The 12,591-nt window shown below is 39.8% G+C and overlaps 1 protein-coding gene and 1 non-coding gene across 3 annotated transcripts in view; both read right to left on the reverse strand.

Moving 5' to 3' along the window:
* The window catches only part of ec (ubiquitin specific peptidase echinus), a 393,787-nt gene that overhangs the window by 218,785 nt on the left and 162,411 nt on the right, over nucleotides 1–12,591 (reverse strand). The gene's annotated exons all lie outside the window — the stretch shown is intronic.
* Nucleotides 4,094–4,165, reverse strand: TRNAP-AGG (transfer RNA proline (anticodon AGG)). The gene has a single exon. It is a non-coding gene; the product is annotated as a tRNA-Pro (tRNA).

Below are 12,591 nucleotides of genomic sequence, written 5' to 3' on the forward strand. Positions count from 1 at the left end.
ATTCATCATTTCCTGCCACAGGAAACATTTCTGCCAAGTTTTCATTTTAAAACTAAGCAAATTAATGATTTTAAGACTAATGACTCCCGACATTTTGATGGTAATTGGTACGGGAATATGATCGTGTATCGAGACCTTAAGGCTCTTCCACAAAAGCGCCTTTTTGCATATAGGGAAACCAATGGCATACATGTTATTCCTAAAATGAACCCGAAGTAGTGGTTCCTTATCGCAAAATGTGGTCCATATATACATTGCCGAATTTGCCGAGCAAATTAAAAAATGGGTGTAAATGCCGAAAAGCCAACAAAAAATCAAGCTTTACATACAAAGCTTTTCTTGCTTCACAAAAAGTCAAAAATATCTACCTGGGTAAGAGACAGTTGTATTGAAATGTATGCACTTATACAGATGACATGCCGAATGTACTCGTCAGGTTGGACGGTTTGTGTGCGGGGGCTGAATTTAATGGAATGTACCTACGACGTTTAAAATAAATAGCTTCTGAAAATACATATCGACGGTGAAACTACCAAACCACGTATCTCGGTTTGCGACGTCGCAGACTTCCTGTCATACTTTATTTTTTAAATGGAAAACTACTTAACATCCAGTCTTGAAAATTTCTGTGATTTTCCCTCTTTGTGCGAAGAAAATTCGGTGAAAATTTCAAGGAATGTTATTGATTTGGTCTACTTCAAAAAAATAAAATGTGAGCGGAGATTTTTAAACACCGCAAACGAGATACGTGGTTTGGTATTTTCACCGTCGATATGGTGTGTATTAATGTGCATGGTGTGGATTTTCCACGATTTTTCGTCCGCGCAACCCGCCCTCAGCCCCCAGGCTTCATTAGCGCGAGAGAAAATTCAGAAGAATTCGCCAACACTTGATGAGAATTCCACCACATTGCATGGAATTTATAGACCTGTATGTGCGAAGAGAGACTCGCCAACTTACCCTCAACAGCCGTTTCCACATTTTCAAAGCTAAGCTCAAATTCCAGCCTCGGGCAGTTGGGCACAGCGGCCGAGGAAACTCTGCGGTCGGCTATTTTGTTTCACGCGCTCTTATTGAAATCGAACCACGTGCATACTTGCACTCGTGGGTGAGGTGCCGGGAAAGGTTCGCTTTTCTGGATTATTATTACGGCTTACTTGGTATTTTTCGCTGATGCCGCACGAAATGTCCTCCGTTCGCCGGATAAGCGCGGGTTTATCCTCCGATGTTGCCAGATAACTTTCAAGATAAATATCTGCGTCGCGGGCAAATTGTCATATCAGGCTCTTCATCAAATGCCTAGGAAATCCCCGCGAAATGGTGTGGACCCAGCATCATTTCTCCACCTTGTTCAAATGCCTAGGCAAATAATCAAATACTGGAAAAAAAACACATTGGATCTCGAGTCCAGACTCTTGAAAACATTGAGAAGAAAAAGGACTCTTGGATTCAATCAGATTTAACCTTAAATTAAAGGGAAATCCGCTCAAATTAAGAGGCTTGGTTCTTGATTTAAGCAAAAGTCCGATTGAATCAACAGTATTTTTTCTTGTCGATGTTTTTAAGAGTCTGGACTCTGGATTCAATGGTTTTTTTTTTTTTTTTTTTTTTTTTTTTTTTTTTTTTTTTTTTTCCCCAGTGTATTAAAAGATCACCTTTAACATGTTAATTAATTTCCCTGCGGAAAATTAATTAAATTAAGCGCTCCACGTGGCAACGTAGTGGTCACTCGAGCTGGACGAGTGCGTAACCGCAGCTATTCGACTACGAGGCATGCGTCGTCCGATGCGCCCGTCGTGTGTGCCCTCCCGAGGGGGTGCCCCGGGTCCCCGCGAAGGTGGGGGGGGGCAGAGGGGGGGGGGGGGGCGTGTAATTATCGGGTACAGATTGTGCTCCGAGTGCAATCAGAGTGCGGACGATGGAATGCGGTAACACCCCCCCCCCTCCCCTCCATCGGTCATGGGGCAATCTGACGCGGATGAAGGGTCCGGTTGCCCGATCGTGCCCGTTGACGTCCGGGTGACCCCCGAATATTGGGAGATCAGGATTATATCGATTGATCTGCCGTTTAAACCTATGTAAAAGGATCGATAAACAGAGAACATCTTAGTAATCGATTTTTTACTATAGATTCAAAAGGGGAAATATCGATAATCGCTCATCCCCGATCGTGCCCGTTGACGTCCGGGTGACCCCCGAACATTGGGAGATCAAGATCGATCAATTTATCTGCAGTTTGAACCTATGTAAAAGAATCGATAAACAGGGTGTTCGCAACGAGCACCTCAATAATCGATCCTTTTCCGTAGCCTCGAACGGGGGAAAGGTCGATAATCGATCGTTCCGGTAATGTCCGATCGAAGTTTGATCGGACGATTGCTTCGGGAAAGTGGGCGGTAAATCTTGTACAGCGATGACTATTTGAGGAAAGATTGGAGGAAAACAGAAAATGATAAATGAAAAAGAAAAAGTAAACTGAAAAAAAGCGATGTGAATTGAGGAAAAAAGAAAAAGGGGGTACTAAAAGGGGGGTTTAAAAAAAGGAGTAAGAACGTAACAAAAATAATAAAGTGTGAGAAAAAGGAGAAAAAGTAGAGGCAAATAAAAAGTTAAATGATGGAGAAAAAGGAAATACATGAATGGATATAGACATTGTGCACAAAATCAGAAAGAGGAATAACAAAAAAAAAAGAAAAAACACTTCCGGTTTACTTGGCATTTCGGGAACTTTTTTCTCATATGTTGGGTGACAAAATGAATAAATTATGGTGATTATTTCATGACTAGACATTTAAAAATGCATACTTCTTCAGTTTTTCATGAAATTTAACGATTTTTGAGCATGGTATTTTCTACAGAAGAATATGAACCCAACAAAATTCTGACAAAGCTAGTAAAGGCATTCGGGTCCTATCTTCCGTCCTCTTTCCTTTCTTCCCTCCTAAGTTTAAATTCAAATGTTAATGGCCCGATCGCTTGATCAATAATAGTATTTATAGAATGAAAATCGATCTCGAAAACTTATTTGCATCCAAACGGAGGGGAAATTCGCGAGGAAGCGGATGTGAAAACTTCTTTGGTTCAATAGCTCCATGTTTTATAATTACATCGGGCAACCTCGAATGGAACGATGAATAATTTCATTCAAAGCTCACGACTCATCGTAACCATTTATCAAAAGCTAAAATAGGATGAGAAGGGGGTGGGGGGAGAAAGGGAAGAGATTAGTATGAAATAAAACAGAATACAGAGGTGTCGGCAGAGCTGAAGAAGGGAAGAGACGATGTTTGCCTATATTTCCCGCTTTTTTCATTAGTACGTAGTCGTGAAAATGATAAAAAAAAAATGCCTCTTTACAAACGTCTCATCTTCCCCATTTTTAGTGCGGACGGGTGCATGGTTCAATCTTCAATTGTACGTTTACCCAAACCATAACCGTAGGTGTAAAATCACTATTGTTGAACACGTGGATTTGTTAAGAAAAGTCATGAGAAAAATCCATTTCTTTTTAAAATAAATTGTTTGTTTACATTACTACAGCCACTGGTTACTAAGTGTCAATTAGCTACTTTTTAGAATCAGATAAGAATAAGTTACCTATTTAGTAAAATTTTCTTTTTTATGTTTTATCAGTTTTGTTACCCGTTCCGCCTCATATTTATATTAGAAAATTAAAATTTAATTACAATTAAACATTTTCGGAGCAATATATATTCCGATACTCGAAGAAAAATTAAATAAAAAAGAAAAAAGGAAGAAGAGAAAAAAAAAGAATTAAAAGAAGATAACCCCCAGGGAAAAGTAAAAATGAGATGAGAAATGAAAGAGCATGTCATAAAAATCGTGAATATTTAAACAAAAATTGTGACAAAAATACGGAAACAGCTAAGTAACATTTGAGCAACGAAACATGAAATAAATGATAAAATAAACATTGGGAAAGGATTTTAAAACACTGATGGAAGAAAAACTAATACTGCGAATCGATTCATTGACGGGAGAAAAAGAAAGTAATAAAGGAAATGAGTTTTAGCATAAAACAATAAAACCTCACCAATCATAAAAACTAAAATTTTCTATAAAATATTTCCGCGGGCTCGTCCGGGATTTGAACCCGGGACCTCTCGCACCCTAAGCGAGAATCATACGCCTAGACCAACGAGCCGATGAACGCCGCGGCCGAAATTACGGCTGTTGAGAGGATCGCGTCTCCAGTGAGACCATCACGCTCCCATGCGGAGAGAGGCAGAACGAGTCCTCTCGGCAACACGCTTGCGTCACGCCTACTACGTCATCCGGGCACAACTTGTTGCGCGGAGTCGAGTCGCAGCCACGCGACACCCCCTTCCTTTCGTCCAACCCACGGCTTCGCTTTCGATAGGAACCTCGTACACCACGCCTTCTGTCCTGAAGGGGACGTGAATTTGTGTCAGAGTCATTGTTTCGCTCAGGAGCCACGAGTGAAACCGAATGGGGCGCTACATGAAGATTTGTTTTTTCGGCACCGTTTAAAAGGGGTGCTTTAAATATTTCGAGTGAAACTTAGAGCTTTGATTCGAGAAGGCAACCCTTGTAGCCAAGACTCTCAAAAGAAATTTTGAAAAATATTTAAATTTTCGAAAAGTCAACAACCGGTAGACTGTTGGTCGCAAATTTATCATATCAGGATTTTTCAAGAGTCCCTGAAAAATTACTCAAGATGTTTCTGGATGGAAACCTTTTTTGAAAATATAGATTTAAGTGAAATTCGCGCCAGGTATCCCAATGAAGTCTAAACAAGCAGGAAGCTCCAACGCATTGGCGTCGGAGAGCGGCTCTGGGGGCAGTAGTTGTAGTCAAGAATGAGGGCCTAGACACATTTTGTCATTGATGTACAATCCGACAACTGTCGATTCATGTTTTGTAACTTAGCAGATTTACGTAGCCGGTGTATAAATGTGTATTGGGCTTTGATATGGCGAATACATGGCATTATCACTTGTTGTATACTTTTAATTTTGAAAGCTCTTTGGAGGTCCGCTTCCTAAAAAATCTCTGGTTGATAAGTCGTTTAGCGAGGCTGCAAAAAATTTGCATTTTTATATCTGAAAGTGTAGGTATTGGTTTTTTGTATAATTGTTTTTTTGGATTGCTGGAAAAGTAACGCATACTTCTATAATTTAGGACTGAGTCAGGGAAATATAAGGTTCGTTAAATAGTAAATATTCCTAGTACCGTGTGACACTATTGTTAACGAAAAGTTTTTGCAACTTGTCAAAGAGGTTGTTGAATGATCTTCGAATAACTTTTGATGAGCTAGAGGTAATGGTTCTATCTGCAGCTCGTGGACTTCTGTACGATATTGTCCAGAATCATCTAAATTTTCAAAAAGTGTCCGCTTGTTCGATACCCAATTTGCTCATTCATGCATACAAGGAGAAGCGCATGAAAGCTTTAGCAGACATTTTGGAGATGAATCAAGAATTAGATGAAGAATTTATGACTTAAATCACGGCACCTTAATCACGGGATGACCTTAATTACGGCAACTATTTATTGTCCATGAGATGCAGATGGTTCCATTTCCCTAGCTCATCAAAAGGTATTCGAAGATCAATTTCATCAGCCACCCGTACGAACCACGTTTCTAGTGACCCGTACTTGCTTCGCACGTATGAAACATACAATCAGAGAAAACAGAATTCATCTTACAATAATCAATAATCAGTAGGACATGAATCGTTGCGATGTATAATACGACATTATAATGCGGCATTACTATTGTAATTCATTTTAATGTTTAGGGGCATTATAAATCATTATTGCCACGTCGGAATGAAATGTTGTAGACTGAATTGAAAAGCATGTTGGCAAAATTTATTATAAAAATAGTATAACATGTAGGTACATAACATAAAGGTAATACAAATTAAATGATTAGAGCGTGTATATTTCATTACATTATAGGTATATTACAATCATTTTTGTCATTGTTGGAAATTTTGATAGTTTGAATTTTGATAGTTGATAGTTTGAGAGTTGAAAATTTGGTTATTTTATTTAGTTAAGGTGATTCGATAGACGCCATATTTTGTGTCAGAATGGCATGCGGTTTTTCCATCAATTGGTTCCATTTTTTCATTTACTCATCATTTTTCTCCAATTTTAAGTTTCGCAATTCTGTTTTCGGGAGACTAAAGCACTCACTTATCAATTTGTATATTTATATTGAGTTAAGGGTAGAGACGTATTCCTCACCGGAATTGAGGAATGGAGGTGTTACAGTATGTCCGGCATTAGGTTCCATTTCGACATCAGCGACGATCAACGCTGCGATACTGGAAGCCAGTCTTCCGATATTAAATCCCTAGCGGGGAAGAAAAAAAATGCCTAGATTTCGCTAAAAATCCCTAAATCCCCAGATTTGCTCAGATATACTTAAAAAATCCCTAGATTTTGCAAAAAGCGCCATTTTTTTATGAAGAATCATGATGTCATTCGATGTAGCGATTTGCAATATTTATATCTGATTAGCTCGTTTGAATTTTGGCGCTCTCTGAAAGCAGTGCTAATCCAGACCAATAAAATGAAAGAATATTAGTTGATTTCTTATTATTAACAGGTTGAATGCAGTTGAATGTCAAGTACATCGAAGGACACAATCGTTTTAATTTCCGGCTTATTTGCGGGGAAAATAGTGTTGCCAAAAAGGCCTACAAAATATAGATGAAAAAATGTTTTCGATTGTCGAAGCTATAATTGAGGTTAAAAAGTTGATTTTTGGTAACTTTACCTCATCAAAAAAAAATCCCTAGATTTCCTGAAAAATCCCTAAATCCCTGGAAATTCCGGAAAATCCCTAAATCTAAGAATAAACCCTTAGACATCGGATGGCTGTTGGAAGCATTAGAGTCAACATATGAAACGCTGCTGCAGAATTTGCCGGGAGTATAATCGAGTGTTGAAAGTCAGTAGAATTGAACAATGTAATAATTGCTTTCCGAAATAAGCGTTATAATAAAAAAACAACGAATCTGAACTGTTAATACTGGAACACACCTTCTGTAAATGTACCTTGCGAGAGATAAGTAAAAAAATAGATGTACTGGAGGAGAAGTGCTTCTCCACAGAGTTTGCAGAAGGAAAAAAAATGCCCAAATTTACTTACTTCAGCATTTTCGGCAAAATCACTGCAATTTCCGAACCTTTTTCTGGCCAGGGGCCAAAATTAAATGATTATGAAGGGCCACTTAGATGTTGTAGATAAAAATAGGACTGTTGAAAAAGTCGCCGTTTTCAATAAATATGTTCCCGGAATGGAAGAGTTAGGTTAAAAAATTTAGAGTTAAAAAATTCCCATGAGCCGAGTGCCGTAGGTTAAGGGCCCGTTCGCCAAAACTAATCGGAACTGTATGAATGAATTGCTCCTTTTAAAAATCAAAACAATATCGAATTGCGATATATTACACAGTTAAGATAGGGCTATGTCCTGTCGTAAGCGGCGACATACAGTCGATATCATTTCAATAATCGCCCCAATGGCCACGATAGTTGTTAGACGTTTACGGTTTCCCTGGTAACCTTTGTTTGCTATCAGCTGATATCGAATAAATGACTAGGAAGCTCCAACCCAGTGGTTAAAGCTTCCTTAACCGCGAAAACTTTAAAATTCAAATTTTCAAATTTTGAACGTAAAGTACATTTTTTCCATCACGAGATAAAAGCACAAACAAGTTTTGAATTGTTGACTGTATCACCATGATTCCAAAAATACAATACACAACATAGCATTGACTAACAATAAAACAGTATGCAATAAAATAAAGTCATGACAAGGAACATAGCCGAAAATGGCGCCGATTCCCATCAACCAACGCGCGGTCTCTACAATGTAACATGCTGCATTGATACTCCCCAGCTGGGACCGTCCGGAATAGCAGCTCTAGTGCAAGCACCAGAGCCGCTAAAAAACGCTACTTTTTTAAAGAGTTCTTTTGAACACGTTTTTAAACAGTTGAAGTGCTAAAAAACTACCGCAGGTATTTTAAGGGTTGCGGACAAGGCGCACATTGTGTAGTTTTTTTTGCTTTTTCATGAAGTACGTGCGTTTGAAGTTTCGAAATTACATGGATCCTTATGGCGGAAAGAAAGTTCAAACTGACTTTTTGATGCTTAAAAATTGCAATCTAGGAGCGAATCTTTCACTAAAAAACCATTGAGATTAGTTTTAAATGAAATCATGAATATGTCAATTTTGTAAAAAACTTGTTACCAGAGTTGCCAAATTTCCTTCGATAAAATGTTTATTTTTGAGGAAAATTATGAATATTTTTCCTTGGCATTTTCAGACGTTTTGGATCAAATTACGAACGAAATTATCCGAGAAATTAGCAGGCAAATATTCACTGATTTTCAGGGAAATTTATAATTTGCCAGGGGAAATTTGGCAACGCCTGAGGGCTCATACGGCGTTCTTCCTTAGAACGGTAGAATAGAGGAGAGGAGGAAACCGCACAAAACCTCCATGCGCATTGGGGGAAGGGGAGGGAGTGACGAATCCGAAAGCTCGGAATTTTTGGGCGACAAGTACGAGAGAAGTCACGAATTTAACAGGACGGATTGATTGAGTATAAATGGTATGGATGATTTGACTGATGGAAGAACCAACTCCTACGGCGCACTAATCAGGACCGCCAGTGGTGGTGGTCATAACTCATGACCCCTCGGGCCTCGACTTGACCGTCCGTCGTGAGAGAATCTGACCCCCGTGAAGAACGGTATCAATCTCGCGTTGCGTCCTCTCCGTTTCGATACGATCATCCGATATTCGACAATTTATTAAACGTATTTCTGTCAAACGGAACTACGTGCATCAAGACATGAACCCTGTGTCCCATAAGAATAAATGCATGACAGGGCTCACGAACGATGCACAACGAACACATTGAACGATGCTTGAAAGAGTCATTAAATAAAAGTACGTTGCAGAGTTTTAAAACGCAAAGATATTAATTTTTCAGAGACAATCATACAGGCGTTACATAAAGTGCACAAAATAGGAGAAAAAAGGTAGAAACGGTACATAAATAAAATTGAGAAACTAGGTATTGCTTCCCGCCACGAAAAATGGCGCCGATTCCCATGGAGCAGTGCGGGCCTTTACGAATGGATAAGTAACATACCCGATGCAAAACGACGGAAAAGAGCGTACACTACTAACGTGGTGAACGCTCAAAAAATTGTCGAAAAGAAAGGGCGCTAGGTGACAACATATACATCTAGGTTTTGATGTTTTAGACAAAGTCCCTAATGGTTATTGAACGACTGAATTCCATTAAATTACTTTAAAAATCGACGAAGCCATACGTTCGTCGCGTACCAGGGCGTTTCCGAGAGCATCAAGGAGCCTAATTGGTAATTGATAGTAACAAGACGCTACGATTAGGCGAGAAGAGGGTTGAAGAGGAAATCAAGCGTCGAGTGGGTATTTATCTTGGATTCGACGCGGGTCTCTCCGTTAAAGGGCGACTTCCGTTTCTCAACCGCGGGGGACGCGGGGTCTTCAACAGGGGCGCGTTTTCAGGAGGGTTGTGGGGAAGTTCCGATTCCTTGATTGAAAAAACGCATTAATCCTACTGGGTCTACCCGCCTAATTGATTCATGATCGCTGCGTTTTTACACACACCTGGGTTTGGCTTCCAGGCTATTTTCGACTTCCAAATTGAAGGAGACTCATCGAATACCTCAACCCAACGCTAACCAGTGGTAGACTGCGGGCTGATTATTGAAATTGATAGACAAAGCAATAGACAAAGAAGACAAAACAGATACGGAGGGATCCTATTGGTGGAAGCGGGTGGTTGCAATGGACAAAGAACGTATAGGTAATAGACTAACTAACGGCAATCCACGAGAAACCCGACAGTTAGTCCATCATTTACCTCCTTAGTCTATAAGAACAACCCATTTCAACCTATAAGATCGCTCTACACCCCTCATGTCTTCTTTGTCTATAGCTTTGTCTACCAATTTCAATAATCAGCCTGCTGGAGGGATGGAAAAGCAGGGTTTCCATACATTTCTTAATCTTTGGATTTCCTGGCGTTCCCTGACATTTATTGCTTTTCCTTGACTCGAAACCTGACTTTCTGGTCCCCTGACTTTCCTGAACTTCCTCCGAGGCACCGTTTTCGCACAATCCGCACAAAAAATTTCTTAATCTTTAAATGTCCTGGCTTTCCCTGACATTTATTGCTTTTCCTTGACTCGAAACCTGACTTTCTGGTCCCCTGACTTCCCCTGGCCAAAAGGGCCGCGGACAGCGGACACTCCTCATGGAAATGTGTGGCCTACTCGATTTTCAATTTTTTCATTGATTTAAACTCGTCAGTGGATGCTGATCAAAAGTCAGCATTGCGCTAACTTCCTACGGGACACCGTTTTTGCACAATCCGCGTTTTAAGTTTCAATAATTTTTGCAGATAGAAAACACATTTTCAAAGAGTAAGGATTTGATATAAAAGAAATGTTCCAAAAATATGCTTGTAATTTAATCTAGACAGTGCCTGACAATTTCAGAGAAAAATATCCAGAAGTATCTTTAGAAAACAAATCAACGTCTAAATGTTCCTACAACGTTTTTCCTTAGCACGTCAGTTTAACCTCCACCTTTCCTAAGCCGCGATTGACATGAAGGAGGGTCAATTCTTCTACTGCCGTGCTAAGGAAAAACGCCGTGTGAGCCTTTAGGAGTTGCCAAAAGTCCTTTGACAAATCGAGAATTTCCGGGAAAATTCATGAGTACATCGTCACTACCGCAATGGATGACGTCATAACCCTAATTTTTTCAAAGCGCGATATCTCGGTTGATATGGAAAGTATAGAGAGTTGCTTTTTGAACAGATCGTATTATTTTAGCTGATCCACACAAAAGCATCAAAACACGGTTCGCTGACCAGCGCAAACACCCATCGAAAAATACTACTGTTTCATTTCCCCCCAAAACGCGACTCCTTTTTTTCTGTCAAACTAGGTCAATACCACAGTTTTTTCAAACGGATTGAGTGATCATCCGGACACTTGACAGCTTAATACGTCAGATTTCACGACGTTATCTTCGGAACCTGGGGAAACAATCATGGAAAGCCGTGCGTTAAACGGCAATAATAGTGGGGTCAAACGATGGCCGTGGCTGGCTTTGTCGCACTGATTAATAATTCAGCCACGCTCTGCTCTGTCTTGCCGGCTGCTCTGGCATAGCCCGTGGGAGCGTTTTCAGATCGGGATCAACTTGAATCGGGCCGGATCGATTTATTGAAACCCCTAATCTGAAACCATTAACGATGATTGCCACGGTTGCCGAGTTCATCAGAAAGGAAACAACCCGCATTTTCGAAAAAATTGAGTTAGGAATGTTTTTGAGTTCCACTAGACGTGTATTTTCTTCTGCCAAAAACTCAAAGTCGAAAAAAAAGTATTCTAAGAAAAGAGGGGTTAAAGGCTATTTTTTACTTTGAGTCTGGAGGAATAAAACTGCAAACCTCTTTTTCTCAGTTTCAGCTATATGCGAGTTGGTTCCTTTCTAATAAACTCGGTCCAAATATCTCACTTTTGAGGGAGTTACTGTCTCCGAAACTCAAGATGAATCCTCAACTTTGGCGCAACGCATTGTGGGTACTATCGCTAAATTCCAAATTCAAACTGTCAGACGCATTGATGTGTAAATATTCAAAATTAAATTATCTAGATTGATGAACTCGAGAGAAATTTTTGCGTGAAAAATCCCGCTCCAAAAACGTAAAATATTATCAAAAGTGCTCTGCTTTCTATTAACCATTAACACACTTGGTTTTCTGTTATACGAGAGTGAATCAATCATCACAGATTTTGCATGTTGTGGCAACTATGCCTACGTATCGGTATTTTGACTGATCAGAAATTACGAGTTTCGTGGAGACTTTGGACAGCTTCCTCGATTTTCGAGCTTGAGGGAGCTTTGCGGATACATCACGCCCACTCGATTTGGAATTTCGGTCTGAGAACTCAATCATCCACGTTGCCGCCTGTTCGTTTCCGGATAGTGGATCATTCATTGCCGAAACTAAAAAGTATCAATTGTTTGTGATTCTATTTTGAAAAAGGATTTTTACCAGTAAGTACACACTGGAAAAATGGTTATGTGGTGAGAGTCTGTATTGCTTGGAAAATCTAAGATAAGAACTACTCACACATACGGTCTGGCTTTCATGACTAGAGAGAGATACGTGCCTTAAACATGTCGTGTATGGAAAAGTAGGTGTATAAACTTCCTGTTCATACGGTATGGATGCTGAGTCCATACGGTATGGATGCTGGGTCCATACGGTATGGACGCTGAGTCCATACGGTATGGACATTGAGTCCATACTGTATGGACGCTGGGTTCAATGCGGTATCGATGCTGGGCTCATACAGTATGGACTCAGAGTTCATACTCTTCATATGTAATATTTTCACTAATGAAGTGTGACCCATACTTTATGAAGCGTGAGTGCATAATGCATGCTTTTTTTTTTAGTGCAGAAAAACTCAAGACAAACTTTTTTGAAATTAAATTTCGCGATAAAATTAGCA

This window comes from Bemisia tabaci, chromosome 9 (assembly GCF_918797505.1).
Source record: "Bemisia tabaci chromosome 9, PGI_BMITA_v3".
Taxonomy (NCBI): domain Eukaryota; kingdom Metazoa; phylum Arthropoda; class Insecta; order Hemiptera; family Aleyrodidae; genus Bemisia; species Bemisia tabaci.